The sequence below is a fragment of the Lepisma saccharinum genome, chromosome 6, assembly GCF_977018435.1.
Source record: "Lepisma saccharinum chromosome 6, izLepSacc3.1, whole genome shotgun sequence".
NCBI lineage: Eukaryota > Metazoa > Arthropoda > Insecta > Zygentoma > Lepismatidae > Lepisma > Lepisma saccharinum.
The window spans coordinates 63,915,482-63,942,918 of NC_139234.1; the positions used below are offsets into that span (position 1 = coordinate 63,915,482).

The 27,437-nt window shown below is 37.5% G+C and overlaps 1 long non-coding RNA gene across 1 annotated transcript; it reads left to right on the forward strand.

The window, feature by feature from the left end:
* The first annotated feature begins 4,151 nt into the window (after positions 1 to 4,151).
* Positions 4,152 to 27,437, forward strand: LOC145989430 (uncharacterized). The gene is made up of 2 exons (XR_014441844.1): positions 4,152 to 4,464; positions 27,066 to 27,437. It is a non-coding gene; the product is annotated as an uncharacterized LOC145989430 (long non-coding RNA).

The following is a 27,437-nucleotide window of genomic DNA, read 5'->3' on the forward strand; positions in this document are numbered from 1 at the left end:
CCAACACCCCCTAAATGTGTCTTCATGGCAAGGGGGGGCCTCCCCCATGGCGCAGTGGTAGCGTCATTGCCTTGTAATCAAGGGGTCTAGGGTTCGATACCCGGTGGAGGCACAAGTGGTTCGGATCCCACTTTAAACTGTAGGTCCAGTCCCAGTTAGCCTTACTGTGCATAAAGTGGACTTAAAACATCAACTCAATCAATCAATCAATCAATCGTGGCAAGGGGAACTTTACCTTTACTAACGCTTTTACAGAAATAGAGGCAGTGACGCTGCCGCGTGGTGCCATACATACAGAATAGAAACTTTTTTTTCGAGGGTTCGTAGTCTTAATGAGCAAAACGTTTGTAAAAAAGTTGTCGTTCTTGATATTCTCTATATGCTGTGAAAGATCGTGAGAAACGGGACAAACACATTGATATACCCAACGTTTTCTTAAATAAGTAATCAAATAATGAAGATTAAGTTTATGGATTGACTACCTGGCACAGAGGGCAAAGATGCTAAGTGTATAAATTAATGGAAGCAGTTGTCAGTGAAAACTAATAAACAAAATTGTGATAATTGGGTAAGCGATGATGATATCGAGATTAGAAAAAGCCAGGGTTGGCAAAATTTGTGTTTTTTTAAAAAAGAACAAAACAAACTGTTTTTTTTGTTTAAAACATGTTTTTTTTTGTTTTAAACATAGTTTTAAACAGGAGTTTAAAAAAACATGTTTTAAACACGTTTTAAACAAAAGAAAGTCAACCTTTTCCCAGTAAATTATAGTTAAAGTCGTTAAAGATAAAATACTCATTTTTATGAGTACAGTGGCGGCAAGGACAGTTTATTTCCCTTTGGAGATAAGGTTTACCATACTGCGAGGCAGAATTTTTTGGGTCGGGGCGGGAAATTCTTTAAATCCCGACATTCGGGACGGGGAAAATTCTCAATTTCACGACAAAGTCGGGAAATTCTCGGAACGGGATATGTTCGAAATTTCCCAACGCTCTTGAAATCTCGAATTCTACACGTAATTTCCATCTTAAGTGCTTGTTTTTGCACTTCTGGTACAAATACTAACAATTTCCGATAAGTTCCAGACATTTACAATCCAGAAAACATCGAGAATTGACGACTTTTTAAAATGACCATTCGTATTTCTCCGACTGCTTGGGATCCCGAAAAATTGGGAAGTCATTTTTTTTTCCGATCCCGACTTTTCGAGATCCCGCACACCTCTACTGCAGGGACAAAAGTTATGGGTAATAGCCCCCCTTTTTTCCGCCACTGCTGAAGTAGGTTAGGATTCATATTCATCTAAATTTCAAGAAACTAAATATTATAGAATTACTATCCTCGTCCTGGAAAAATCAGAGTGAAATATTTCTCTCTGCCTGAACAGTTTATATAGCAGAAAACAACCTGCAATGTGATAATAGATTCTCCAGATCAATTTATCTTTCCAAGTACAAAATTATGTTACCAAAAGTAAGCATCTACGGTTCATTCAGTTATACAAACCAATGAATCGTATCCCAAGAGAAAAAAATTCACGTCATGATCAAAATCACGCATTGTGTATTCAGATATTAGTTTCCAGCTTCCACCAGTCTCAAATTTATAGGACGGTACGAAACAAAGAACTGAGAAGTTTCGAATTCTACAGTAAAGCACGGGTCTTTCTTGTCGCGCAACAGTTTTGCTACCTTGTGCATACATGGCTAGCCTGCCTAACCTAGGGTTACCAGACTTCGGGTTTTTCCCGGACATGTCCTACATTGTAGCCTTATGTCCGGTGTCCGGGAGGAATTTGAAAAATATCATAAATGTCCTACATTTTGAGCATCATATAATATTAATTAAATTAGGGAAATACATAACAAAAAAAAAATCATGCAAGTTACAAGTCTATGGACTGCGCTTCCAAACTCATTAGTGAAATTTATTTTGATTCAGTCATTGCCCAAAAAGAAAATAAAAGTTTGTCCTGCTAGAAAACAAACGATAAAATGGAAGCAATTAATGAACAAAGTTTTCGGACCACTTTCTGATGATGTTACTATTCAATGCCTAAGCGGAATTTCTTGTCTTTGGGTATATACTGATGAAATAAGGTGCTTCCCATTCTTATTCAATATTTTGATTGTAAAGCAGGGGTATAGAGAACAAAGTTATTCAGGGTGCCTGCCAGTCAAGAGAGTAATGGAAGTCAAGAAAAAGTAAAGATATCAATAAAACGGCAATAAATTATTCTTGTGGTGAAGAATTTTATCACAATGACTGATTTAGTTTATTTTACTTCACTTTTTCTACCCCTTTGGTTAATCGCGAAGATGAGGATGAACGGTGTTAAGATAAGATGGATGAAGGGACAGTCACAAACATATAGGGACAACAGACACAAACCCCACATAAGATTATACCCGGTGGAGAATCATAATGGTTCGGATCCCACTTGAAACTGTAGGTCCAGTCCCGATTAGCCTTACTGTGCACAAAGTGGACTTAGAACACCAACTCGATCAATCAATCCAGATGCCAAAGCATCGCTAGTCTGCCAAAAACAGTCCAGGATGCATTTATAGATAAAGCAGATCTAATTCTCTTCTTAAATAGTTACAGCTTCAGTTTTCATCTAGGGGGTTTCATTAAATAAATATTTATTTTCTTAATTACGAATTTCCAACTTTACCTAAGTAGGGGTCGAATAAATAAATGTTAAGAAAAACGGGAAAATCTAGAAAAGTCCAGAAAATGTCAAGAATTCTGGATGTGTTATTTTGGTAGACACCCTGTTATTGAACTAAAAACTATCCAAGATGAAACTTTTGGAACCATTTCAAATTACGGTAATTGGATGAATATTTTTTTGCCATTACAGGTCATAGTGCAAATGTTGAGAGTGTGCTTTCATTACCATCAGCACAACAGACTCACAAGAGAAATGCTTTCTTTCATAAAGTCTGTAAAATGTTTGGTACTGGTCTCTATAATTTCAAGAGTTTGACTGTCCACTCTAACCTAAATATATTTTGACCATGATTTTGACTAAACCTGAAATTTTGAGAAAAATTGGCTCCTCTGAGAAGTATTATTTAAATCTTGTAGTAAGAGGTGCATTGTTTAGTATGATTGCAAGTTTTGAAAATTTGCTTTTAAGAATTCATTTTTTAAAACTGAAGTGTAATTTTTCAATTATTTTCTAACATGTTCTATAGACATATGTATTATTTATTGAAAATATTTTGTGTCCTACATTTTGGGACAGCATGTCCTACATTTCCCTTATAGCGATCTCCTGCGACGTGAGAACATAAGGTTGCTCAAGTGTTGTGCGATAAGTGAAACCCGTAAAGCACGGTTTAATTGACACAGATTCAATGAAAATACAGGGTTGCCAAACAAAAAAATTAACACAGACTATGAAATATCAAGTACCAAAATGTGTTTTAAACACTTTTAAAAAAAACATGTTTAAAACACATTGTTTTAAACGTTTAAAACAATTGTAAAAAAACAAAGCCCTGTGTTTTAAACGTTTAAAACAAAGTGTTTTAAACACTTTTGTTTTAAACATGCCAACCCTGGAAAAAGCCAAACTTGGCAGTCTCGGTCTCGTCTCAAAGTGTACAGTCACCGGTAATAAAAACGGGACACCCTTATCCTGAAATACTGGTTTCCCTGCATTGTGTTTGTGTGTTTGCCTAACTCTGCGGTGTTGGCAGAACTTCCTATTGAAGTTGGCTCATCGCCGTAGAGTTAGGCAACACACACAACGTATTGCACGGAAATCAGTATTTCAGGATCTGGGTGGCCCGTTTTTATTACCGGTGACTCTACATACCCGTTTCTTTCCCAGTTCGGTCTCTGTGTCTGATTGGATGATCTCCCACCTCGGCAGGTGGGAGTGAGGCCGGCATTCGGTAGATAGGCCCTGGCTCTCACGGGCTGTTGCGCCACGTGTTTATCTGCAGATATAAAGGCTTGTGCCGGAAAGAAATGCAACATGTCCCACTTGTAAAGTATTCTGTAAACGCTTATTTTAAACCAACGTATGTCTGGGGCATCGTCCCCTCAAACCAGTCTCGCTGCTACTACCTTGAAGACCGTAGCGCCGAGTGCGGGAGAAGCAGGAACTACCGCCGGAGTTGCTTCACAACAGATTTCACCTTGGAAACAGAATCTTCCGCAATCTCACACGGCAGAAGAATGAAGCAGGGAGATTGTTAGACTCGCGCACGACGCCGTCACGAAAGGACTTCGGCCCGAAGGAAAGAGACAGCTTCGCGCGTGTGGGCGAGTGTGTGAAGTCATCGCAGACGATCATTGCCGGCGGCGTAACGTATAAGCTGACGGATCCAAGTCCACATCATGTTGAAGTTGCTGAACACCGGCGCGAACTACTTGTTCGCACATTTAGTGGAAACCGACGTGGAGGGAGAGACTTTCAAAGCGAACGAGAGGGAGACATATGTGCTGGTAAGTACAGACATTAATTTCACTCCAAGCTTTCTTATGGTTCCTGTGTTATAACGTGCCGAATGACCCAGGGTGTCAATTTTTATTTTCGCATACTCATCGTGTTCTTAGCAGGCATAGGCGGAGTTCTGGAGGGGCCAAGGGGGGGGGGGCTGGCCCCACAATTTAAAAAATACAAAATTAGAAATAACACATGATTAAATTCAGTTCAGTTATTACATTTTTGTTATGAAGCCATACCACAAATTTTGACGTTTGGCATGATGGCATGTGCGGTAATTGCGGCGCAATAGCAGGTCTTAGACGATTTGATTGATATGTGCTGTTTGAAAAAAGAAAAACGTAAAATGACTTTGTTTTGAGACAACAGTTACTGCTGAGACATCAAAAGAACTTTTAATTTTAATTTTTCTAAAATTTCTGAAGCTTACTATTGTACCGTAACTTTTTAAAAGTAATGCGAGTATTATATCAATAAAAAATTAATGAAATGCAATAATCGTACTGTTTCGCTTCTTCTTTTTAAACTTAGAACAAATATACAAATTAATATTTGTTTACTTAAGCGAGGAAATTTAACATTTTCAAATCTAAAACACCTACAACTCAGTGCTTTTAAGTAGTTGTTTTTATAAATTTCCGGGGGAAGGCCTCCGGACCCGTTATAAACTAGGGGATATTCAATACCTGAGGGTGTCCCGGGTTCGATACCCGGTGGAGGCACCTGGCACGGTGGTTCGGATCCCACTTTAAACCGTAGGTCAAGTCCCGATTAGCCTTACTGTGCATAAAGTGGACTTAAAACACCAACTCAAACTCAATACCTGAGGGTTATTGAATATCCCCTAGTTTATATTATCATATGCTTATCCCAGAGCCTGCCCCCCCCAAAGCAAAAGCTCGAACTCCGCCCATGTCAGCAGGGCTGTAGTGCCAACATATTCAAAGGGTATACACTTACACTAAGTTTTATGAATCGTTAAGTGAAGTCCACATTTCCATTAACTTTGGATTGATTATGTTCCCATTAAATACATGGATGAAATCAATAAACTTCTAGAAAACATGTCATTTGTTGTACAATACTGATGATGCTATATTTTACCCATAATTGACATACAAGAGTAATTACAATAGAAAACACATTGTTAAAATTTAAAAACATGAATCTTGTATTTTTAAGATTGCATTTAAACATACACGATATAGTACAGAATGTTCTATTTTATTTTCTTGCTGATATTGCTTTTGTGAATTATTAGGTTTTTATATTGCTAATAACTTTAATAATAATAATACTGTTAATTACAGTAAAGATTTAAAACTTTGAAAAAATGCATATATGAAAAAGCGAAACAATGCAGTGGTGCCCACAAGAGGGAATTACGGCGCAGGCTGCGCCATCGAGATTTGGGGGGGGGGGGGTTCCCTTCAAATAATATAAAATTCAACATTTATATATTTTTCCAAAATATAGGTGTGTAAAAATTTTACACCTTAAATGCACCATTTTTAATCCATTAGATGAAGAAAAGAAAGTGTTTGAGGGTATTATCGAAGGTGGGGGGGGGGGGAAGAAATATCCAACTTTTACATAGCTATTAGGCCTTAATTGACACGTGGGTTCTGGGGGGGACTCTGAATTAAACGTTTTGGGGGGACAATATCCAACTCTAGGTCTTAGATTATGGCCTATATTTTGATTCGAGGGGGATTGAGCATTAAATTGAGGGGTATCTAATCCTTGTGTATTCCTATTGTCTTAGACTTGTGGAAATTCTGATGTGGAGACTGAAATTAATTTGTTGGAGGAAAACATAAGTCTAAAATTGGCATGGAAATGTTGGTGGTAGGATTGAGTATTACATTTAAAGGGGGAGATAGGAAGCTCTTGATAAAGTGTTAAATCTTAGATTGTCAAGGGATTTCTGCAGTGGAGAGAGATTGTTCGAGCATTAAATTTTGGAGACTGTATTTAGCCATATGGTACCCACACGTTCCAAACGAGAAGCTGGAAAAGACTAAATATCTTGGGATTCTAAGAAAATATTGACCCAATTAAATTAATATACTTGAAAGCCTTCAAAGAAATGGGTGTAAAAATTTTCTTCCTCGCTTCGCTCGCAAGAATATGTTCCGAGAATGCGTGTTTCGCGCTCTTCCGAGGTGAATGTGAAGATTTATACTATAGCTGCATTACAAGACAAGCAATATTCTCGATATTCATTAATAACATCACATCTTAAAATATAATGCTTAGTATTGGTATACTGTTTAATTTAAAGCAGGTGCATCATTTGGAACAAAAATAGGAATTCGCATTTATACTTTTCTTGTCACAGAAAATTTTTACTTTAACAAGTTAAATTTGCACTGAAGATAAAATCCACGTAATTATTGTTATGTTGGGTTACTAAAATAATTATATTTACCCCAAGGGGTGAGTTCTTTGAAAGAGGAACCGTATTATATTATCGCCCTGAGCTTAAGAATTTCTAGCTAGGGTTCTGTAATGTCTCGTGAAACAATAATTTAATCGGTCATACGGTTGGAGCATGTTATTTGGTCAAGGTTGAATTTTTATCTTTATGTTAAGTCATGTAACAACCTGTGTTAAATACTCAAATTGTGAGTTTTATAAACCCACTCACAAACACTATTTACATGCATTATTTACATAACTTAATTTACTACATTTAACCCATCAATGTGCTAGCTTTACGTTTTTTCAAAAATTGGACAATTAAAAAATATGGATTATTTAATTTAACATGGTATTTCATTCAAATGGACATCAATTATTACATACGCGTATGCATCCAAACTATTTTGGGGGGAATTATGATAAACTATTTTAGGGGCGGTCTTGAGTGATGGGAACCCCTCTTTATGGACGAGGGACAGATCAAGTATAGTGTTCAGTAAAGCTAATAAAAAGTTACTTTCGGTAGACACGCTGTCGTAATTATATACTACGTGGGGATTACGATATGGTTTGAAGGCGCGAATGATATGATTTGGGGGAATGCGCCATTGGCCTTGGGGGCGAGGGGGGGGGGGATGGACACTCCTGAAACAATGAACAGGAAAAGCAACATTTATTTTGTTCTATGCTTAAAACTGAAATGAAACGTATCTCAATTGTCACGTTTAACAATAGCCCTCCTCTAATTGTTGCGGAAAAGATAAACAAGAACATTATTGCTTACTCGATACTTCGAAATCTCAAGTCATGTTGAGTCAAAGTTTGACAACAATAAGCTCACTGGACTTAGCCTAAGGCCAAATACGAAAACGAAACAAGAGTAGGAGAAGGCATACGCGAATGAGTATAGTTAACTACAGGGTGTACGACTCAGCAAGCAGAAGCTTCAGTATAGATACTGGCAGTGTGGCATTTGAAAAATTTCTATTGCGGGAGGGGATGACAGCAACTTCTGCAGCTATCATATGCAGAGTACCCCCCAAGAGCTAAATATGTGCAACTACAAGGAGAACTGAGAGCAGGGGCTTAATTTCCTTCCGCACCCCCTTTTAAAAACCTATTGTAAATCTAAAACGGTATTAACTCTTCCGGTGTCACCTCACGTTATGACTTATTAAAACCATGTCGTCGTGTGGAACGTAGGATATTAGATAGGATATTATTGTATACAAGAAGCAATCCGTTCATCGCAGTATGTACATGTGCTTCTTGTGGACAAAACAAACAAAAATGAAGCAACAAGCTATCAGTTTCTTTGGCATATTTTCAGAAAGGCCTCAAAAGCCGACTGGTACTTGATGTCTAATGTTTCCATTATTATTTGTAAAGAACCTTTTACTGCCAAGAAAAAAGCAATATTTTGAAAGTGGTTTTATCAGGTTTTTTTTTTTTTTTTTTTTAAAATGAGCAATTCCGGAACGGATAAGCTCTACCCTCCAATCAATCATTTTACATTAATTGTAAACAGTTTTTACTTCCTTGTAAAGTTTTCAGAGAGGACAGAAAATATTATAGGCTCACAGTGATTTGAATTATTTTGGATAGGTAGATAATGTCTGCAAAGGAAACCTCTTTTGCGTTTAGCTGCTAAAAACAAGATTCTTGCGTCTGGCAAATTATTTACAGGGAGTAGAAGGGATATTGGGGGTACAAAGCAGGGTTGGGCCCACTTGAAAAAAACCATTTTCAAACCCAGTGGGTTTTTTCATTAACTTTGGTATTTCAATGATTTCTGAAATGAAGGAATGTCATAGAGAGAAGATTGCATTTTAGATTCTTAGAATGCGATCACGACTGTCATTATAACTCGAGATTAATTTTGCTATCTAAAATGCACAACACTTGTAATATTGATATGAAGTAAAACGAAATATCAGAGCTCAGTACACCAATACAAACGTTTAATCTTTATTAAGAAATTGCATAGGCCTATATTAAGCTGTAGATGTAAGCTGTAAGTAAAGCTGTAAATAAAAGTCACTGAACTCAGATCTGAAGTCAGTTTCTCTGTAACTACTATCGTTGAGGCGCTAGCGTGAATTGTTAAATGAAGAAAGCTACGCAAATTAAAATATGTTGCTTTCAGTCGCCATATGAAATATATTCTAATAAATAAAAGTCACTGAACTGAGATCTGAAGTCAGTTTCTTTCGATCTACTATCGGGGAATACTATGTATACTATCTATACTATCGCTATTTTATTATGCTTGTGACTGAAGATAATAGTACATACCTGCAATTGATCTCTTGATGCTTCTGACAAAAGTCGTAATGTATCTTATATCGTAATGTATCCATTATTGATACAACATCTGCTAATATCAATTCAAACATACAAACTTGCTATCCACAAAGGCACAGAGGTAACCAGGAAATCATAAGAGAATAAAGGATAAAAAATAAACATTACTATTGTTTAGCAGTTTGTTGTGGTCTGCTAGCAAGGTATATAGAAATTGTCTGCTAGTTGGTGTGCCGGGCGGAGAAGTGCAGTGGGTAGGTTGAGCAGACCAGGTGTTTTTTTTTTTTTTTTTTTAACGGAATTTTTCAAACTCTGGTACAAAGTACCCTTGTAACCTAACCGTTCCTACAGCACTGCATGCAATGTTAATTGGATATTACCCATTGCCTGATGCTTCTACTACTTGTAGAATATTCTGTGTTTCGGGAGAGCACCTCTTCGATCGTCTTCATGTGAAGAGTAGTTGCAGCAGTTGCTTAGCGCACCGAGTGTGCAGTAGGTTACATCTTACGACTGGCTAAAAATAATTTGTTCACCTGTGTTAGAATAAGTATAGTCAAATGCACTACACAATGGCTAATATCCAATTAACACTGCATGCTAATAATGAACCATTGTCACTAACATTCAGAATATTATCAGATGTGTATCTGCCTCCCACTGGTGGATTAATGACCTCTCGTTGCGGGCGGATGATTTGGTTCTAGCTACCAAGTTCATTGAAGGTTCATTTATTGAAAAAAAAAAAAAATAGATTCGTCAATAAATATATGGGTCATTTTACACCATAGATCATCTATCTATCATACATACATAAATAGAACTAAGACGAAAATGAAAATTAACCATTAAAATTCAAAACGGGGTGTCAAACCACACGACTACTGCTGTAAGTTAGAGCACGTCCACGAAACACATTGAATCATAATTTTACTGCTTACTTGAGGCTGAAATATTGCTAATCATTTTGACCATGAAAAGTCATCCACTGAATTGACGGTGAACGAATTTATCTAACATTTTACAATCTGCAGAGGTAAAACACATACATATGCGGTGGAATTGAAATGGTCTTTATATTCTGACAACTGAGGAAATGATGGCGGGAAAGAGGGGCACTTTCCCCCCTCCCAAAATCAGGTTTATTAAAATTTACGGTAACTGTTTGGTATAGTGAAAACACATTTCTTCAAATTTACAGGAGAAACTACTTGCGGAACTGAGTTTCTGTAGACTTTTGGAAGCTCGTGGAAGTGTTTTCTCCCTTCGTTCAACTTATTCGGCCGGTAAATTATGTATTTTTCGACATAAATGTATCTCCAATGCACGATAGCTCTTGCCACCATTACCGTCGACTACGTGAATCAAATGTTCCGTGCGTTCGATTATGTAACCCCTCTGTTAGTGTAGCAACCACGCGGTAGTTTTACAAGATGACGTGTGAAGGTTGCATTGTGATTTTTTTTCCAATTTAATTTTCTGTTTGCCTAACCTAACAGAACCTAACCTAACCTTTCGTGAATGGTTTGTGGATCAATTTTCGCTCAAAAACCTTCTGTGAATAGTTTGTGCGGCATTTTTCGGTTAATAAGTTTGGAAACACTGCATATCAGCTGACGATAGACAACGTGAGTCAAGATTTGCCCGCCATATTGTGTGTAACGAAAGCGAATTAGGAACGAACAATAAATACTTGTAATGTAATACTGAAAAAAGCAAAATCCCACGTTAAAAAATGTTCCGCTATGCATAACAGGTAAGTACAAATGTAAATAATTAGGAAATAAACGAGTGAAATGTGTTTTCACTATACCATACTGTTACCAAATATACAAACTAAAAGAGTAACATTTGTGATTTCGCAAACGTCATTATTTAACAAATAATCCCGGACGCTATTTGTATGGGATGGAAAACTTTTCGAATCTCTTCCTTCCCAAAGTTAAGACCCAGGTTTGACTCTGCCCCCTCAAAATTAGGCCCCAAGTTACCACTTGCTGCTTGCTTCACCCTTTCTACGTCACTATATTGTCAAAATATAAATAACATATAGGGCTTATCTATATATGTTATTTTTACTGGGGTTTTTGCCATTTTTGGCTAATCATGACGACAATTTAAATTTAAATTAAAGAGACACTCACAATAAGCACTCATGCCGAGTTTGGGACTCGAACCCAGGAAATTGTGTGGCGAGATCGAAAGTAGTTTGCGTTTGTGTGTGCTAATATTTTGTAGAGTAATGACACGCAGATTACGTAATTTGTTATGAAGGGACCGGCAGAAAAAGCTGACGGTTTTGAAGTGTGTTTATCTAGAAAACAATTAATGTAATGCAAGGTTTAATAATCAAAATTGTTACAAAAATAATTGCCATTTTCAGTGCTTACATTAATTTTTCTTTGTCTTGAAAATTGTGTCCGATAAATGATGATACCATTCCTTACACATTCATGTAGCCTTGCCTTTAAGGACTCCCCGATGGCGCAGTGGTAGTGTCGTCGCCTTGTAATCAAGGAGTCCCGGGTTCGATTCCCGGTGGAGGCACATAGTGGTTCGGATCCCACTTTAAACTGTAGGTCCAGTCCCGATTAGCCTTACTGTGCATAAAGTGGACTTTAAACAACAAATCAATCAATCAACCTTGCCTTTAAGTTAAACGTCGCCCTCACGAGCATTTCATTCGGAATTGCCGCTATTTCGTTGCGAATAGCTAACTTGAGATCACCAATTGTTGTTCAAATGGTTCAGATGTTTAAAAATGGTGTTTTCCTTTGACACAATTGGATTGTTGTGTGAGGTCTTTCAACTGCGGAGTGCGGGGAGTGCTCATTGGCTTCGTCACTCAACGCCATTTCAGTTAAGATGGACCAGTTCCCTGGCCTCCTCGCTCCTCTGGGGCTAATTCAAATCAAAAGTGTATGTTGAAAGACCTCACACAATTGGTGATCTCAAGTTAGCTATTCGCAACGAAATAGCGGCAATTCCGAATGAAATGCTCGTGAGCGCGACGTCCAACTTAAAGGCAAGGCTACAGGAATGTGTAAGGAATGGAGTTCATCATTTATCGGACACAATTTTCAAAACAAAGAAAAATTAATGTAAGCACTGAAAATGGCAAAATGACCTGAAATATCGACCTTGAGATGTCAAACTGTGAGAAACTGTAGATCATGGCCAAGAAAAACTTATAAATTTTCCCACGGGGAATTTAAAGAAACACGAACTAAAATTAACGAGACTAGAAAAAAGAAAAATGAAGTTAACAGCTATATAGTTATTTTTTCGATATGGCCTCATGCCTCCGTGACGTGACGGTTATGCGTATATTGCGCCCTAATGACGTCATGCTCAGAAGAAAGTGATATCGTTCCTTTATTGTTTGTGCGCACGCGCATACAATGAATGTGTGGACTTTACAAGAATGTTGCAATATGCAGATGTCAAATGCCCGAATACAGGATAAACCATCATGTCAAAATACTCACATATTGCAGAACGCAGAAAATAAAAATGAGACACATTGTAAATGAGTTCCGTCTATGGGTTGGACAGGTCCAAACCAAGCATCGATTTATTAAACATTTTACATTGATTATAATAAACACACAGTGTGCTACAACGCTATTGTTCCGATGTTCCAATCCCGGCCCGGGCATGGGCGTTCATTGTGAGTGCCCCTTCATCAATTTCATCATATCATCACTTATCCTCATATTTGAGATTAGCCAAAAAGTGGCAGAAAAACGACGTAAAATAACAATTCAATCAATCAAACATTCAATCATAATAAGCAATAATAATAAATAAACAAGCAACAATTTGGACGGTACTTTAAAAAGGTATTACTAATTTAGAACTTGAAAATACGTTCTTCAATCTGAGCATACTAATATTTTAGGAGGAAAAACTTCATATGAAATGAATTTAATTTAACGGACAATTAGATTAACACACTTGAAAGTAATATTTACATTCGAAGGTTTCATTTTTACCGTAACCTGCTTAGTAGTAGTTATAATAGAATAGAAATGAGAGCAATAATAACAATAATAAATATTACAATTTTAATTTTCTTGTGCCATATACAGGGCGATTCAGAAGTGTTAGTACAAACTGTAGAGGCGAAAAGTACACACCAGGAGAAGCAAAAAAGTCTCGGTCATCATGGGTCGGCAAATCAATCGTTTTGGAGAAAATGGCGAATGTGTGAGTGTATTTTTGAGATCCACTGATGTGTTTACTTATACCCCTGCTCATCTTGCGCTGTTCACCTTGATCATCTGTCCATTAGGTGCTGCGGTGCTAGTACTAGTGAAGAAACAAATAAAAAAACAGAATGGTGGTTATTAAAGAGACGGTATGTCAGGTGTGCCCGGCAAACAAAGATCCAAACTCGTATGCCACCTGGTGGACAAGTGTGCAAGGAGAACAGCGCACGACGAGCGTGGATATAAAAGAAAACACATCAGTGGCGGATCATAGTAATAGTCATAAAAAAAAGTCGCCACTTTCTGGCAAACGGTTCATTTCGGTGAGACATTTTCAGCTTCTCGTAGTGTTTCCTTTCGCCATCACCGTCTGTACCGTCACTTATGAATCACCCTGTATACGGCCATGGCTCCATTACACTGACAAGCAACCGACAGGCAATCATTTTCGTATGGAATATCGTTGCATTTCTAATATTCCCATAGTGCACCTTGTACATTTTTAGTGGATAGTTCTGCTTTTGCGCAAATTACATTGACTGATTGATTTGCTTTATTTTACTTCGCATTTCTGCCACTTTTGGCTAATCGCGTAGATGATGATAAGTGATGACATGATGCCCAGACCGGGATTCGAATCCGGGATCCCCCGGAGTCGTAGCGCGCTGTGCTAACCACTCCGTCTTACCCAAATTACATCATTACACAACACGCCAATCCCTCCTTCCTTTGTGTTAAATTATGATGCTGAGCTTCATTCGATAATAAATGGCATGGGTGTTATGTCCTAATATGAATGACATTAAATTCAAACTTGTAACAAGGTGGATTACATGATTAAAACTTAAATCATCCATAAGACATATAAACAAGATGCATAATCGTTGCTATGCACAGACTATGTACATTGGCCATAACTGCTAGTTCACCACATACAATAATGTATTTTATAATATATATCAATCTTCTCCCCTTCTAGAGAAAACAAACTTATGAGGGGTAAAACACTCTTGGCCTTTTTACTCTTTCAGATTTCCTTCTTACAAAATCACTTCCTCCCTTCGAAGACAAACTTGTTCCTGGACCAAGTCTGCTCGCTTCCTTCGAATATGATCTACTTTCTTGCTTCGGAGACGAACTGTGAGCATTGTGTTCTTCACTGTCGCTTAGTACCTGTCGATGCATTTCATTTTTAATCGGAGGATATAAATATGCATGATATGCACTATCGTCATATTCCTTGGGTATTTCTGATTGATTTGAATCTCCTCCTGATTCATGAAGAATCTTTAAAAATGAATAGTGTACATTTCTGTATCTGCCACTTTCTACATCTCTAACTTTATACACAGCAAAACTGCTTCTTTCAATAATCTGTCCTTTCCGATATATCTTTCTTTCAGGGCAGTAATAATATACTTTACTTCCAATTGAAAATTTCTCACATTCATAATGAACATTCTTAGTGTCATCTTTAATGATTATATTACTTGCAGTGTTGTAAGAAAACATTAATGAACTTGGAGATGTTCCAGTTGATGGCAATGGAGTGTTGTTATGCCAGTGTATTACTGTACGCAGTAGTGATTCTACTTCAGTATTTAATTTTCTAACATCCCCTTTTGGAAAATCTCCTATGGGGGTTAGATACCTTTTCACGGTATTGACTGTTCTCTCAGCCAACCCGTTTCCCGAAGGTGTATATGGGCAGGAATGCTTTAGTTCAATGCCCAACCTTTGGCAGAACATCTTAAATTGTTCACTTGCAAATGGTTGTCCATTATCTGAGACTAACTCTTTTGGAGAACCAAGTATGTAAAATTGACCTTTTAAATGTCTAATTGCTTCCTGAGCCGTTAAATTAGAACATTGCCAAACATTCAAAAATTTCGTGTGAGCATCAACACACAACAGGAATAAATAACCTTTGAAATAGAAATGATTGACATGTACACGTTCCATAGGTTGTGATGAAGGTGTCCATGATATAAATTGTCCCTTTGCTGGAGCTCTTGCATTCGTCTGACAAGCATCACATTTTGCAACAAAACTTTCAATGTCAGAAGTCATTTTAGGCCACCAAACTAAATCTCTGCAAATTTGTTTTAATCTCACTACGCCACTGTGCAGACCATGAATTTGAGTGAGAAACTTGCATCGCAGTGTCCCTGGCAATACAATTCTATTTCCCCACATCAACAATCCATCTTCTGTTGACAGTTCCAGACGTTTCTTCCATAAAGCTACTGCTTCCTCATTGATTTGTGGATCAATTCCTCTTGGCCAACCATTCTTAACGTAAATTGTTATTTTAAACAACAAACTATCGCTTTTTGTATGCTCCTTGATCTCAGATATGCGTAATGGTTGTAACTTTTGTTCTAGATCTGCATACGCTGTCAAAACCAAATCCGATTGCAATTCTTCAGGTAGTGGTAATCTTGACAAAGCGTCTGCTATTGGAACCTTCTTAGAATACACTATTTCGTAATTCAGAGATGCCATGAATATTTTCCATCTCTGCCAACGTGCATTGTGTTGCATTGGCACTGGTGTATTCGAATCAAGCAATGCTTTCGCAGTCGTTGAATCCGTGTATATTGTAAATTTTTGACCTACCAGATATAAGTAAAAATGTTTCACAGACGAAACAATGGCTAATGCCTCTCTTTCTCCCTGACAGTAATTCCTCTGAGCAGGTGAAAGTGTAGCTGAAAAACACGCCACTGTTCGATGTTCGCCATCTATCTTGTGCCCTAATCGACCTCCAACACCGTAGCAAGAACTGTCTGTTTCTAGGATTATTTCTTTTGAAGGATCGAAAGGAATTATAGCAGGTGTCTGAACAATCTTATCTTTAACAGCCTTAAATTCCGATACACATTGATTAGACCACAACCATTTTTCACCTTTCCTCAGAAGTCGATATAGGTGTGGTATTGTAGATGACAAGTTGTGTAGAAAACGGCTTTGGAATGCAACCATCCCTAAAAAACTTTGTAGTTGAACCTTATCGTTTGGCTCTGGACTTTCTAAAATAGCATGCACATGCTTTTCAGTTGGTGTGATTCCATTTGCCGTGAAACGTCTTTCTAAGTAAATAACTTCTTGCACTAGGAATTCAGATTTACTTAAGTTGACTTTAACATTATAATCTTTAAAGCGTTCCAGAACTTGTTTTGTTCTTAGGAAACATTCTTGTAGACTATCTCCAGAAATGATAGCATCATCAATAAATGCTGCAACTTTTTCCAATCCTGTTAAAATTGAATCAATTACCTGTTGGAAAAGCTGAGACGAAACATTTGTACCAAATGGTAAACGTTGCATTCTGTACAAGTGAGAATCATAATTTAAACATAATATGTTTTGTGAGTCTGGATGCAAACTAACTTGTAAAAATGCTGAACGTAAATCAAGCCTGGTGTAGTACTTTCCTATTTTAACTTTTTGTAAAATGTCAGGAAAATCTGGTAGAGGATACACTAAACCATCGGTTTGAAAATTGACCGTCTTCGAGTAGTCTACACAGATACGTATAGAATTATTTGATTTCTTAACTGGCACAATAGGACTAGCCCATTCTGAATGTTCTATAGGAGCTATAATATTCTGCTTACACATATTATCTATTTCTTGTTTTATTTGATCTCGTAATGAATACGCTATTCTGTACGCTTTCCTGAACACAGGCCTAGCATTCTTCTGTAAAGGTATTGATACCTTGAAATCTTTAATGGGTGTACTAATATCCTCATTAAACAATTCTGCAAAAGATGTCAGTAATTGTGAACGACAGTCTTCAATGTTCATTTGTTTTATATTTCTTGAATTATGTACGTCGGCTTTACGTTTGTTCATAATCATGGCTTTCCTATTTTGCCCTTGCACATTTGATGTTCGTGAACATTCACCTATATCATCAATCCTTTGCTGATGTACCTTTGGAGTATCCATTATGCTTGAACGCTGATTTTTCGAACAAGCATCTGGTAGCGAATCTTTTGATTCAAGACCTAAGCATGCATGTGTAGAATCTTCCTTTTGAACATAATCAGTTTCAGGAAACTCATTTAGAAGTTTGCTGCGCCAATCACCAAATAATATGTTCATTCCAACTCTACCAATTAATATATTTGTATTGATATTATCGCCAACAACAAAAGGCATCATGTACATTTTTCCATGATAGTAAAATTTTAAGCTTAATTGGCCTGATAAACACAATCTTTCACCTGATATCGAAGTATATGAATTTAATAACGGACTCAGTGTGAAGTTGCCCATAATATTAGTTAACAAATCTTTGGAAATGAAATTAGCAAAACTACCAGAATCGACAATAGCTTCTAACGATTGGTCTTGTATTATAATATTAATGTACAAAGGTAAACGTTCATTTCTCAATGAAATCTGATCAGCTGCGTGTTGCAAATTAGAAATAGATTCGTTTGCTTTTTTATTGTACATTTGTTGCGTGTTTGTAGTTAAAAAAGTAGGGGAGACCGGGTAATTAGAACAGGAAACAGCCTGTAGAAGTTCCACTGTAAATTACTCAGAAAGTTACTGATGGATTTTTTAAAAATTTCTACCATTTAAAAGGACATCTTTTGCATATTTTTGAAAAAAATAATGACCATACCTGCATTGCAAATACTCGTCCAAAAAAAAAAAAAAATTGTCATGACACCATAAAATTGTTCCAATTACCCCATTTGGGTTTAATGGAACATAAGTTAGAAATTTCAACTGAATAGCTTTAGATTGCTGTTGGGGTAATACGAACATCATATATAAATGTTCCATTTACCCTGCAAATTTGAACACAATAGCTCTACTTCTTCTGGAGTTATCAATGCTTGTTTAAATAAAATCCCAAGTTAACGTCTTTTTTTCATAAAGTTCAATTTCCCAGCTGTGAAGCAAATATGTGTGAATGAAAATCAGTGTTCTATGATTTATTTGAAAGGTTACAGGCCATTCTACAATGTAGTAAAGAAAAAACTTCTAATAGTTACATATACAATCTAGTATACCCAAGCGAAATCAAGCAAATTACGCAATGTTCTAATAACCCATTTGCAGAAATTTTTGGGGTAATAAGAACTTTGCTTATAAAAACCAGGCAAATTGCCCATAGACAACCAAACTCACATGAAATGATGTGTGCCCTTATGTTTTATTATAGGGGTGAAGAAAATTTTGAAAGGGTTCTTTCATTCACATCCAGTATATGCAGAAGCAGAGAAACACCAAGCATGCGTCACATCATTTTTGCAGGTGTATAATAAAAGTCAAATAAAACTTACTTTTGTGTAGTTATTCCAATAACAAATTTTCTGCATGTAGGTTTAGTGTAGGTACATAGGTATGAAATGTTATTACACCAGTCTTTTCGTTTTAAATTATTCTACATTAACATGTTCCAATAACCCCATGTTCTAATTACCCCGGTCTCCCCTATAGGCACTATCTTCTTGCACAGAGAATAAGCTAAGTTGAGAATTGCGTCCTCCATAACCATTACCTTTGGTATCCAAATTAATGTTTCTCATTTCACAATTTCCTTTATAAATACTAGATAAATTGACTGCAGGTTCCTTCCATTGTTTATTTCTTTCGAAACATGCAGCCAAGAAATGCCCTTTCATCTTACAGAAACTGCAAATAGCATTGAATGCAGGACAGTTCTCTTTGAATGTAGAACCTAACCTTGCACAACGCTTACATTTTATATCATTTGCCTGATTTTGCCGTGATATAAATTTTTGGCTAAATTCAGTATGTGGTTTAGATTGTGGCACGCCTTTGTATGCATTATTTGTTCCGAATCTTGATTCTCTTGTATCTTGTTGATTCTTTGAAAAATGAGCTTTAGCAAACGAATTGTTTGTACCGAATCTACGTGAGCCTTGTATTTGTTTATTTTCATCTACCATAAATGCATTTTGATTGACTTTATTTTTATTTGTGCGTATTATCTCATGTTGGAGTACTACATCACAAACCTTTTCGAATGTGTGGGGCATGTCTGACAGTAATCTATCTTTTAGTATACTATCTGGTAGTCCAAACACGAGTTTTTCTCTAAGACGAGTGTCTAATTCATCTGTTGTAAACTCACAAGTTATTGCAGCAACTTTTAAACGATTTAGCTGTCTCACCTTGCTCTTGCTTTATTTGCATAAAAGCGAATCGTTGAATCCATTTATTTACCTGCTGTGCATATATTTTTCGCAATGTATCAAAGAGTTCCTCCAAGGTGCAATCTTGTGGATCCTTTGGACTTAATCTGTGTTCCAGCTCTTGATATGGTAAACTACCGATTACAGAAATAAGAGTAAACACTCGTTTCCTTTCTTGTATATCGTTAGCCTCAACAAAAGCATTGAATCTTTTAATATACGAATTTATATCCTGGCTTGGGTCATAAGCCTCAAATGCAGGTATAAAACTTATGTGTTTTTCCACACTGGCTCACTTGGACTTAATTACTATAATTCTACTTACAGTAGTAACTATTTATCTTCTTTAATCCTCGTCGCCATTTTGTTATGTCCTAATATGAATGACATAAACAGAAATAAACATCTCAAGATTGGAACTTCATAATAAATATATTCAAACTTGTAACAAGGTGGATTACATGATTAAAACTTAAATCATCCATAAGACATATAAACAAGATGCATAATCGTTGCTATGCACAGACTATGTACATTGGCCATAACTGCTAGTTCACCACATACAATAATGTATTTTATAATATATATCAATGGGCCTCCCGATGGCGTTATGGTAACGCAGTCGCCTTGTAACCAATGGGTTCCAGGTTCCATTCTCGGTGGAGACACTTGGCACAGAGGATGGAATCCTACTTTAAACTGAAGGTCCGGTCCCGATTAGCCTATCTGATCAAAACGTGAACTTAAACAATTGGCTTTAACATTGAAACCATACAATTACCTCTGGTTTTCCACAAGTCAATAAGGCAAATCTACGATTTTACCTCCCCCCAGTTTCTCTTAGGTACACATTAATTAGAGGCTGGGTGAGCCCTAGAGTAACTTTTTTTCAGGGATACTGTCGACAATATTCCCTACTGAGATCAGCCACCTTGGGAATCGAACCCGCATCATCCGCTCGGCAGTCAGACACTTCTGAATCGCCCTGTATACGGCCGACACGATGGCTCCTAGATTTTATGAGGGAAATGGTCAGAAAGAACGCACTTAATTTGCACTGAGGACAGGAAAGTAATGCACTGTGGGAAAATTCTTTCGCGGAGTCATAAAATACGTACGTCATAGAGAAAGGTGATCGCTTGGAAAAAAATAGTAAGCTGGCCTTGCTTCGAGTTCTCGTTTCTCCCCCCCCCCCCCGAGATCGTTATCTCAAAAGTTGCATTACCTGAGAATATGAGATAATTGTAACCCATGACATTAACAGTCAGATATCAACAAAAAATAGCTACAACGTATACAACTTGAAAAAAGTCAGTGTTCAAGTGGTCTTTTGTTGGGTAATTACTCGTAGATATTGTCTGCCTCCTCCCTCTTCCTCTCTTGTGTCTTTCCTCTCTCACTTATTTCTATTTCTTCCTTTGCTTACTCTCCCCTCTTTCTTTCTTTTCTTTATCTTTCTCTTCTTTCTCTCTAGCTTCCCTTTTATTTGTCATTCCTTTCCCCTCTTCTCCGTTTCTTTTTCTCGCTTTTCCTTTCTCGTCTCTCATTTGCTCCACTTTTTAGTTTCCCTTTTCTCTCTTTTTCGTTCTTTTTCCTTTCTCTTTGTATCTGTAATTTCATTTCGCTCTCTCGTTTTCTTCTTCCCTTCTCTTTGTATCTGTAATTTCATTTCGCTCTCTTGCTTTCTTTGACTTTCGAAAAAGTATCTGTAACTTGTAATTGCACTACAAGTAGCTCTTTACTTCCAGACGTTTAAACCCCCCCTTGAGCTTGTGAAATATTATGAAAAATGCTGTGGAAAAAAAATAAATGGCCAATTTTTCACAGTCAAAGATCTGGGACAATAATATTACTATTACTACTTCTACTACTACTACTAATAATACTAATTTGAATTATTATTTCCATGCAGCATGGAGAAAAGCACAGCATTCCAAACACACGCGTCTTTCAGAGTGATACCTTGAAAATAAACACGAGTTTATGAGGTTAGGTTAGGGTAACTATGATTTAAAAGAGAAAAAAAGTTGTTTTGTATCTCAGTTCCAACAATGTTCAATACACTGCCGTACGCAGGATTTTTTTTTTCGGGAGGGGCTGGAATAGTAAATGTGGATAGCACATGGCTTCGTTTTGGAGGGCAGGATACATAATAAAATATTTCGTATTTTTGGAGCTTTTCAGTCTATTAAAATTGTATTCAAAGACAAAAATGGTAATCGGGATTCACTTTAAAAGAGGTTTCGCATTTCACATTTTGATTTTTTAAAATTCTTAACAGATATTTATTTGAAAATTCACCAATTCGCCTTCCCATTGTATTGTTTACCGCAGCACGTTTGAATGTCTCTCTTTAAAATGTGTCACCTTGTTGACTAGACAATTATTCAAACGACAATAAGCTTAACTATTGTAAAATGTTTTGTTGGTAAGAACAGAGAGATAATCCAGATGTGAATTATCAGGGACATTTGTGCGGGGAAGAAGCCGGAAAAATTCCAACCAATTTCGGGAATCGAATCCGGATCTCCCGCGTGATTGTCACTTGTCAGACGCTCTACCGACCAGATCACCGCAGCTCCTTGGATGAGTTCCATACTTAGATTATTTCAATTTATTTTAATATATTTTCTTGTATTTATGGATCTGCTTTACCCTTGAAATGTCTCACCTCGTTGACCAGACAATTATTTCGTAACAAAGAAACAAAAAAATGCTCCCAGGATTTGATAAAAATCGGATGACTAGAAAGTAATTTCGTTCTATTGTTTTCATAAATACTATATTTATGTAGATCTCTACTACTTAATAGTAGTAGTAGTGGTATTAGTAGTATTATTAGTATTAATTTAGCTAATTAATTAATTATAAGTATTATTAATTAATTGTGATTATTATTTTTTAATTAAAGTATAATAAAATAATGGTAATGTGAATTTGGAAAAAAAGTTTTAGAAATAACACCCCCCTTGATGAAATCCTGGGTACGCTACTGCCAGACAGAGTGCCTACTTGAGATTTTTCCTTAAACTTAAAACAATAATAATAATAATAAAATAATACATATTTTTCTAATATATATGTGAAAAGTTTACATCTTGGCACCGTGCTGAAGTATGTGCCAATAGGAGGGAAAGGGGGAATCAAAATATATATGTCCTTAATAATTAATTTAGTTTAGCTGGTTCCAAGTCACTTTTGCTACTATGAAGAAAAGGAAGAATTTGAGGGGGGTGTGAGTTGAAGGCAGTTAAAGTAAAGTGTGCTAGAGCCCACCCAATGGGCGTGTTATTATTATCATCATATATTTCTATCGGGTGTTCGGGAAAAAGCACTTAAGTCAAAAAATGAAATTTTACAACCGGCAGTTATTTATCTTAAGTCTTTTAATAGGAAACGTTACAGGCATGATATACATACACGTTGGATCATCGGTTAAGAATCTTTACACATGTCCAACACAAATTTATAATTATAATATTTTCTTTAATTGATTCAGTGTGACTTAAGTGAAGGCAACAGAAAATGGCAGTTTGTGACTTAAGTGCTTTTTCCCGAACACCCTAGATTTGTTATCGTGATTTGTAGTGGATTGCTTAATTAAATAAATCGTTGGTGTGAATTAATATCATAATACATGTAAAGGAATATTTATGAGATATTTCTGTGAACTTATGAAAGTGTTTGAGCCCAAGCAAAGTTTTTCAAAAGTTTGCGCCCCTGCCTATTAACTAACTAACTCTCTAGCCTTGTTAAACCCGAAGGTTTATCGCTGCAGCAACACAATCCTTCGATCTGTCCCTATCCTGGGCAAGATCAATCCAATCTTTTCCATCGTTATCGATTTCCTTTAGGCCCATCTCAACATTATCCCCCCATCTTTGTCTTGGCCTTTCTACAGGTCTCTTACCATCAGGTTTCCAAACAAGAATCCTGTAAACTCTTCTTTCCTCTCCCATTCCTGCCACATGGCCTGCCCACCTAAGTATTATTGATTTAATTATTCTAATAATATCTGGACATTATGCAGTTCTAAATTATGTTACCTTCCCCACTCACCGGTCTCCTTCTCCTTTTTAGGTCCAAATATGTTTCTAAGGATTTTATTTTCAAATACTCTTAATTTATGTTCCTCTTTTAATTTTCCCCCTTGCCTATTACAGAACATACCGGGTGTCCCAGAAGTCTTTCCCTGATTACAAACTTTATTCATATCCACTATATGTAAGGTAGAGATGTGAAAGTGGTACCAAAATGTTGGAAAACTAATTAAGTTTTGTTGTTCCAGGTTTCAGTAACGTGGCTGTAGTGTAGCAGTGTCAGTGCCCAGGAAACCGGAAATGTTCACAAATCTGGAAAAAGCTCACTGTGTCCCCTGGTATCATTGTATGCACGAAAAAATAAACGTTTGTGTAAGATATCATAAAGATAACTTTTTGGCTGATGTTTTACGTTGTTTGAAACCGCTGAGGTTGATGGTTCGGCTACTTCTCGATAAGTCAGCAACAGATTCTGTGGTCTTGAACTTGTCATACCACGACTAAATGCTCTCGACATCGGGCGGCATCTTTCCATAAGTTGTTTGAAAGTTCCTCTGCACTGTTATTGGTGACCGAGTCTCGTGACACACTGAGATTTTTCCTGATTTGTGAACATTTCCGGTTTCTTGGGCACTGACACTGCTAAAGTCCGCGCGTTCATTATATCCCCATCGGCAATCCTTTGATAAAACTTAACACTGGAAACAATAGCCAACAATAGCCAGACCGCTTCCGATAAGCGCGTGCACTCAGACGTTGTTGCCACATTTTCTTTACATTTCTTGTAGTTGCAAGGCGGAGCAGGCGGGTGCGTGAGTCTTTTCTCTTTACATATTGTTTAATTTGTTTGTTTCTCTTTCTTTTTTTTTACCCTTTCCTTCAATTTGGCAACATCGCTTTCCTACTCCAGTTTCTTCAAAAGAAAACCGCCCGCTTGGGTGTTTCTTTTAACAAAGAGCACCGCTCCCTTTGTTAACCGCTGGGGATATAATGAACGCGCGGACTATACACTACAGCCACTTTACTGAAACGTGGAACAAAAAAACTTGGTTAGTTTTCTAACATTTTGGCACCACTTTCACATCTCTACATTGAATATAGCGGATATGAATAAAGTTTGTAATCAGGGAAAGACTTCTGGGACACCCCAAATAATTTCTTACGGGCCCCACTGTCGGCCTCCCATACCTGCCACCGACCTTTGATACCCGACAATGACTAAACATTGTTGATGGTCGTTCCCCATTGTTCTCGCCTCTCTCACAACACTCCCTCCCCCCCCCCCCCCCGGGTGCACTTGCATTCACGTGCTTATCGAAAGCGATAAGAACAAGCCAAGAGCAGGGCGAATAACAAGCTGCGACCTACATCGGTAAGAATCCTGTATGTCATGCATAACATATCCTCCCCTTGCCATGCGTGCAAGAAGATAAATAAAACATGATACGTTGAGAACGACCTGGATCAAGTTTCACTGCCACCGCTATTGTCTCCGAAGCCGGAGGGACAGGGGTCACTGCATTTGATGAGCCTGCTTGTTGGAAAACTTTCCTCGTCTTCGGGGATTAGTCCGTGCGTTAATTAATATTGCATTAGTACAGCCTTTCACCTACTTAGGTGTAGGGAATACACATTGTACATGGTGAAGTCTAGTTCGAAACGGAAAATAAAGTGTTTTTCTGCTTAATCACACTCCGACATTCTTTAAAACGCATTTGCCCTGCTCGATGACAGAACCGAGTTGGAATTCTATTCTTGACTCTTGCACATGAGAGTATGGGGGAGCACGTGGACCCTTGAACCAATCATTGATCGATTGATTTGGTTTATTTAGTTCGCTTTTCTGCCAGTTGTAGCTAATCGCGAAGATGAGGATGCGTGATGATATGATGAAATTGATGAAGGGACACTCACAAAGAACATCCAAGCCTGGGCCGGGATTCGAACCTGGGACCAGGTAGTTACTAGCGCGGTGTGCTAACAACTCCGCCACGGACGTCGGCCTTGATTGGTTATTCGGTTTACTTCGCTTTCCTGCCACTTATTGGCTAAGTCGAAGATCAGGATGAGAGATGATATGATGAAACTGATGGGCAATCACATATTGGATTTGTTAGTTGGCATATTTTCTTTTATTATATTATAATATGTACATAATATAATATATTACATTGCCGGTGCACAGATCTCTCATTCTCTGCCTCTCCTGAACTGCGAGCGAAGGGTACATGTTGACAGCAGAAATTGTCATTTACGGCGGGGCAAAAATTAAGACCGTGGCAACACTGCTTTTTGCACTTAGAAACTCTCACATCTGGAGACGAAAAGTCTGTCTCGGTTCTTTCATCGCGGGGGGTTTAGCAGCTTTGGGATCCCTTGCAGAACTGAAGAAAGGGGCCCTATGTCAATTGAGTTTCATACATTTTGTTATGAGTAGAGTAGGTACTCAAAGCCTAACAGAAATTGGGCATGTCATGAAGCATGATGTTCACCCTGCTCCTCATCAAATGGTATCTTGAGGATGGTACCGAGACCGAGAACGAGGAGAGGCCGAGACTTACTCTAGGTTCCATTTGAGACTTTGGTGTGATAAGAAAATATACCTAAATCAAATATACTCTACTATGTGACTTCTTCAGATACACCTCATTATTTATAAATAAGTCATATTTTTGTTTTGCGAGCATGTGCTCTGTGGTTGCATATATTCAGGATAAAGATGCAATCCAGTTTTTGGAGTCCTCGTACTGTCGAGACGAGGCGTCAAACAGGAAATCTCTATCAACAAAAGTTGCTTGCCGTAATGACCTCTACGTATATACCGTGAAAGTATGTTCGGCGACAGGTTGTGTAATTATGTTGTTTATACTAATTTCAAGACGAGACAAGCATTTACAACTCAAGACGACACTGAGACGCCTTGCCTCGATACCATGTCAGGGAAGTGAGGATAAATCCGACAGGAGCATAATTGCTGATGTCACCAAAGCTAACCTTTATTCTGATATCCTGTTCTAACACAGTAGTAGTATTATGGTCAAATTCAATTATTGTTACTGTTTTTATATGTATGTGCGGCTACACGGATAGTGTCAAACAGTGGCGTGCCCAAGGGGAAGTGGTGGGGGTTATACATACTCCCACCCTGGCCCATAATCCATTAAAAAAAAGTCAATGACAGGAGAATGTGACAGAATTAGGGCTGTGACAATTCCTTGGCACGCCACTGGTGTCCAACTATGCAGATTTTGTCCTCAGAGACAGTGTAGCTTTAGATGTTGTTAGTAGTCTACGGCAGTATTAGTTTTAGATATTGATTTAGGAAGTTTTTAACAGACATATTTTATTTTATTGTTAAGATCATGTCCTCAGTTTTGTTTTAGTTAAGTGGCTTATCCCCGTATTGTCAATAAAATCGTTGTTCTTTTGTTTTCAGATCCTCTTCCTGGCTCTGCTGGCAATAGTCTGTGCTCAAATCGTCGCTCTTCGTAGCGCTATGGACTACCACATCTTCTCACACGGACAGAGACTCAATCCAATATGGCTGCGACTCTACCACGGAAGACTTATCCTCATTGGAATCTATCGATGACAGACGCTCGGTGAAACGAACAAATTATTTAAATCTTCGGCAGCTTTGAACAGTGCGCGAAAGTATTCATTGGGACGTGTGACTCTACTCTATGCAACGAAGTGCATTTTGCCAGTATGTTGCGAAATCGCTGGCTCAAGAACGGACCAAATAAACGCAAATTTTTTATACACTGATTCGCATTTGTTTCACTGTATTAAAGTCATTTTTCTACGA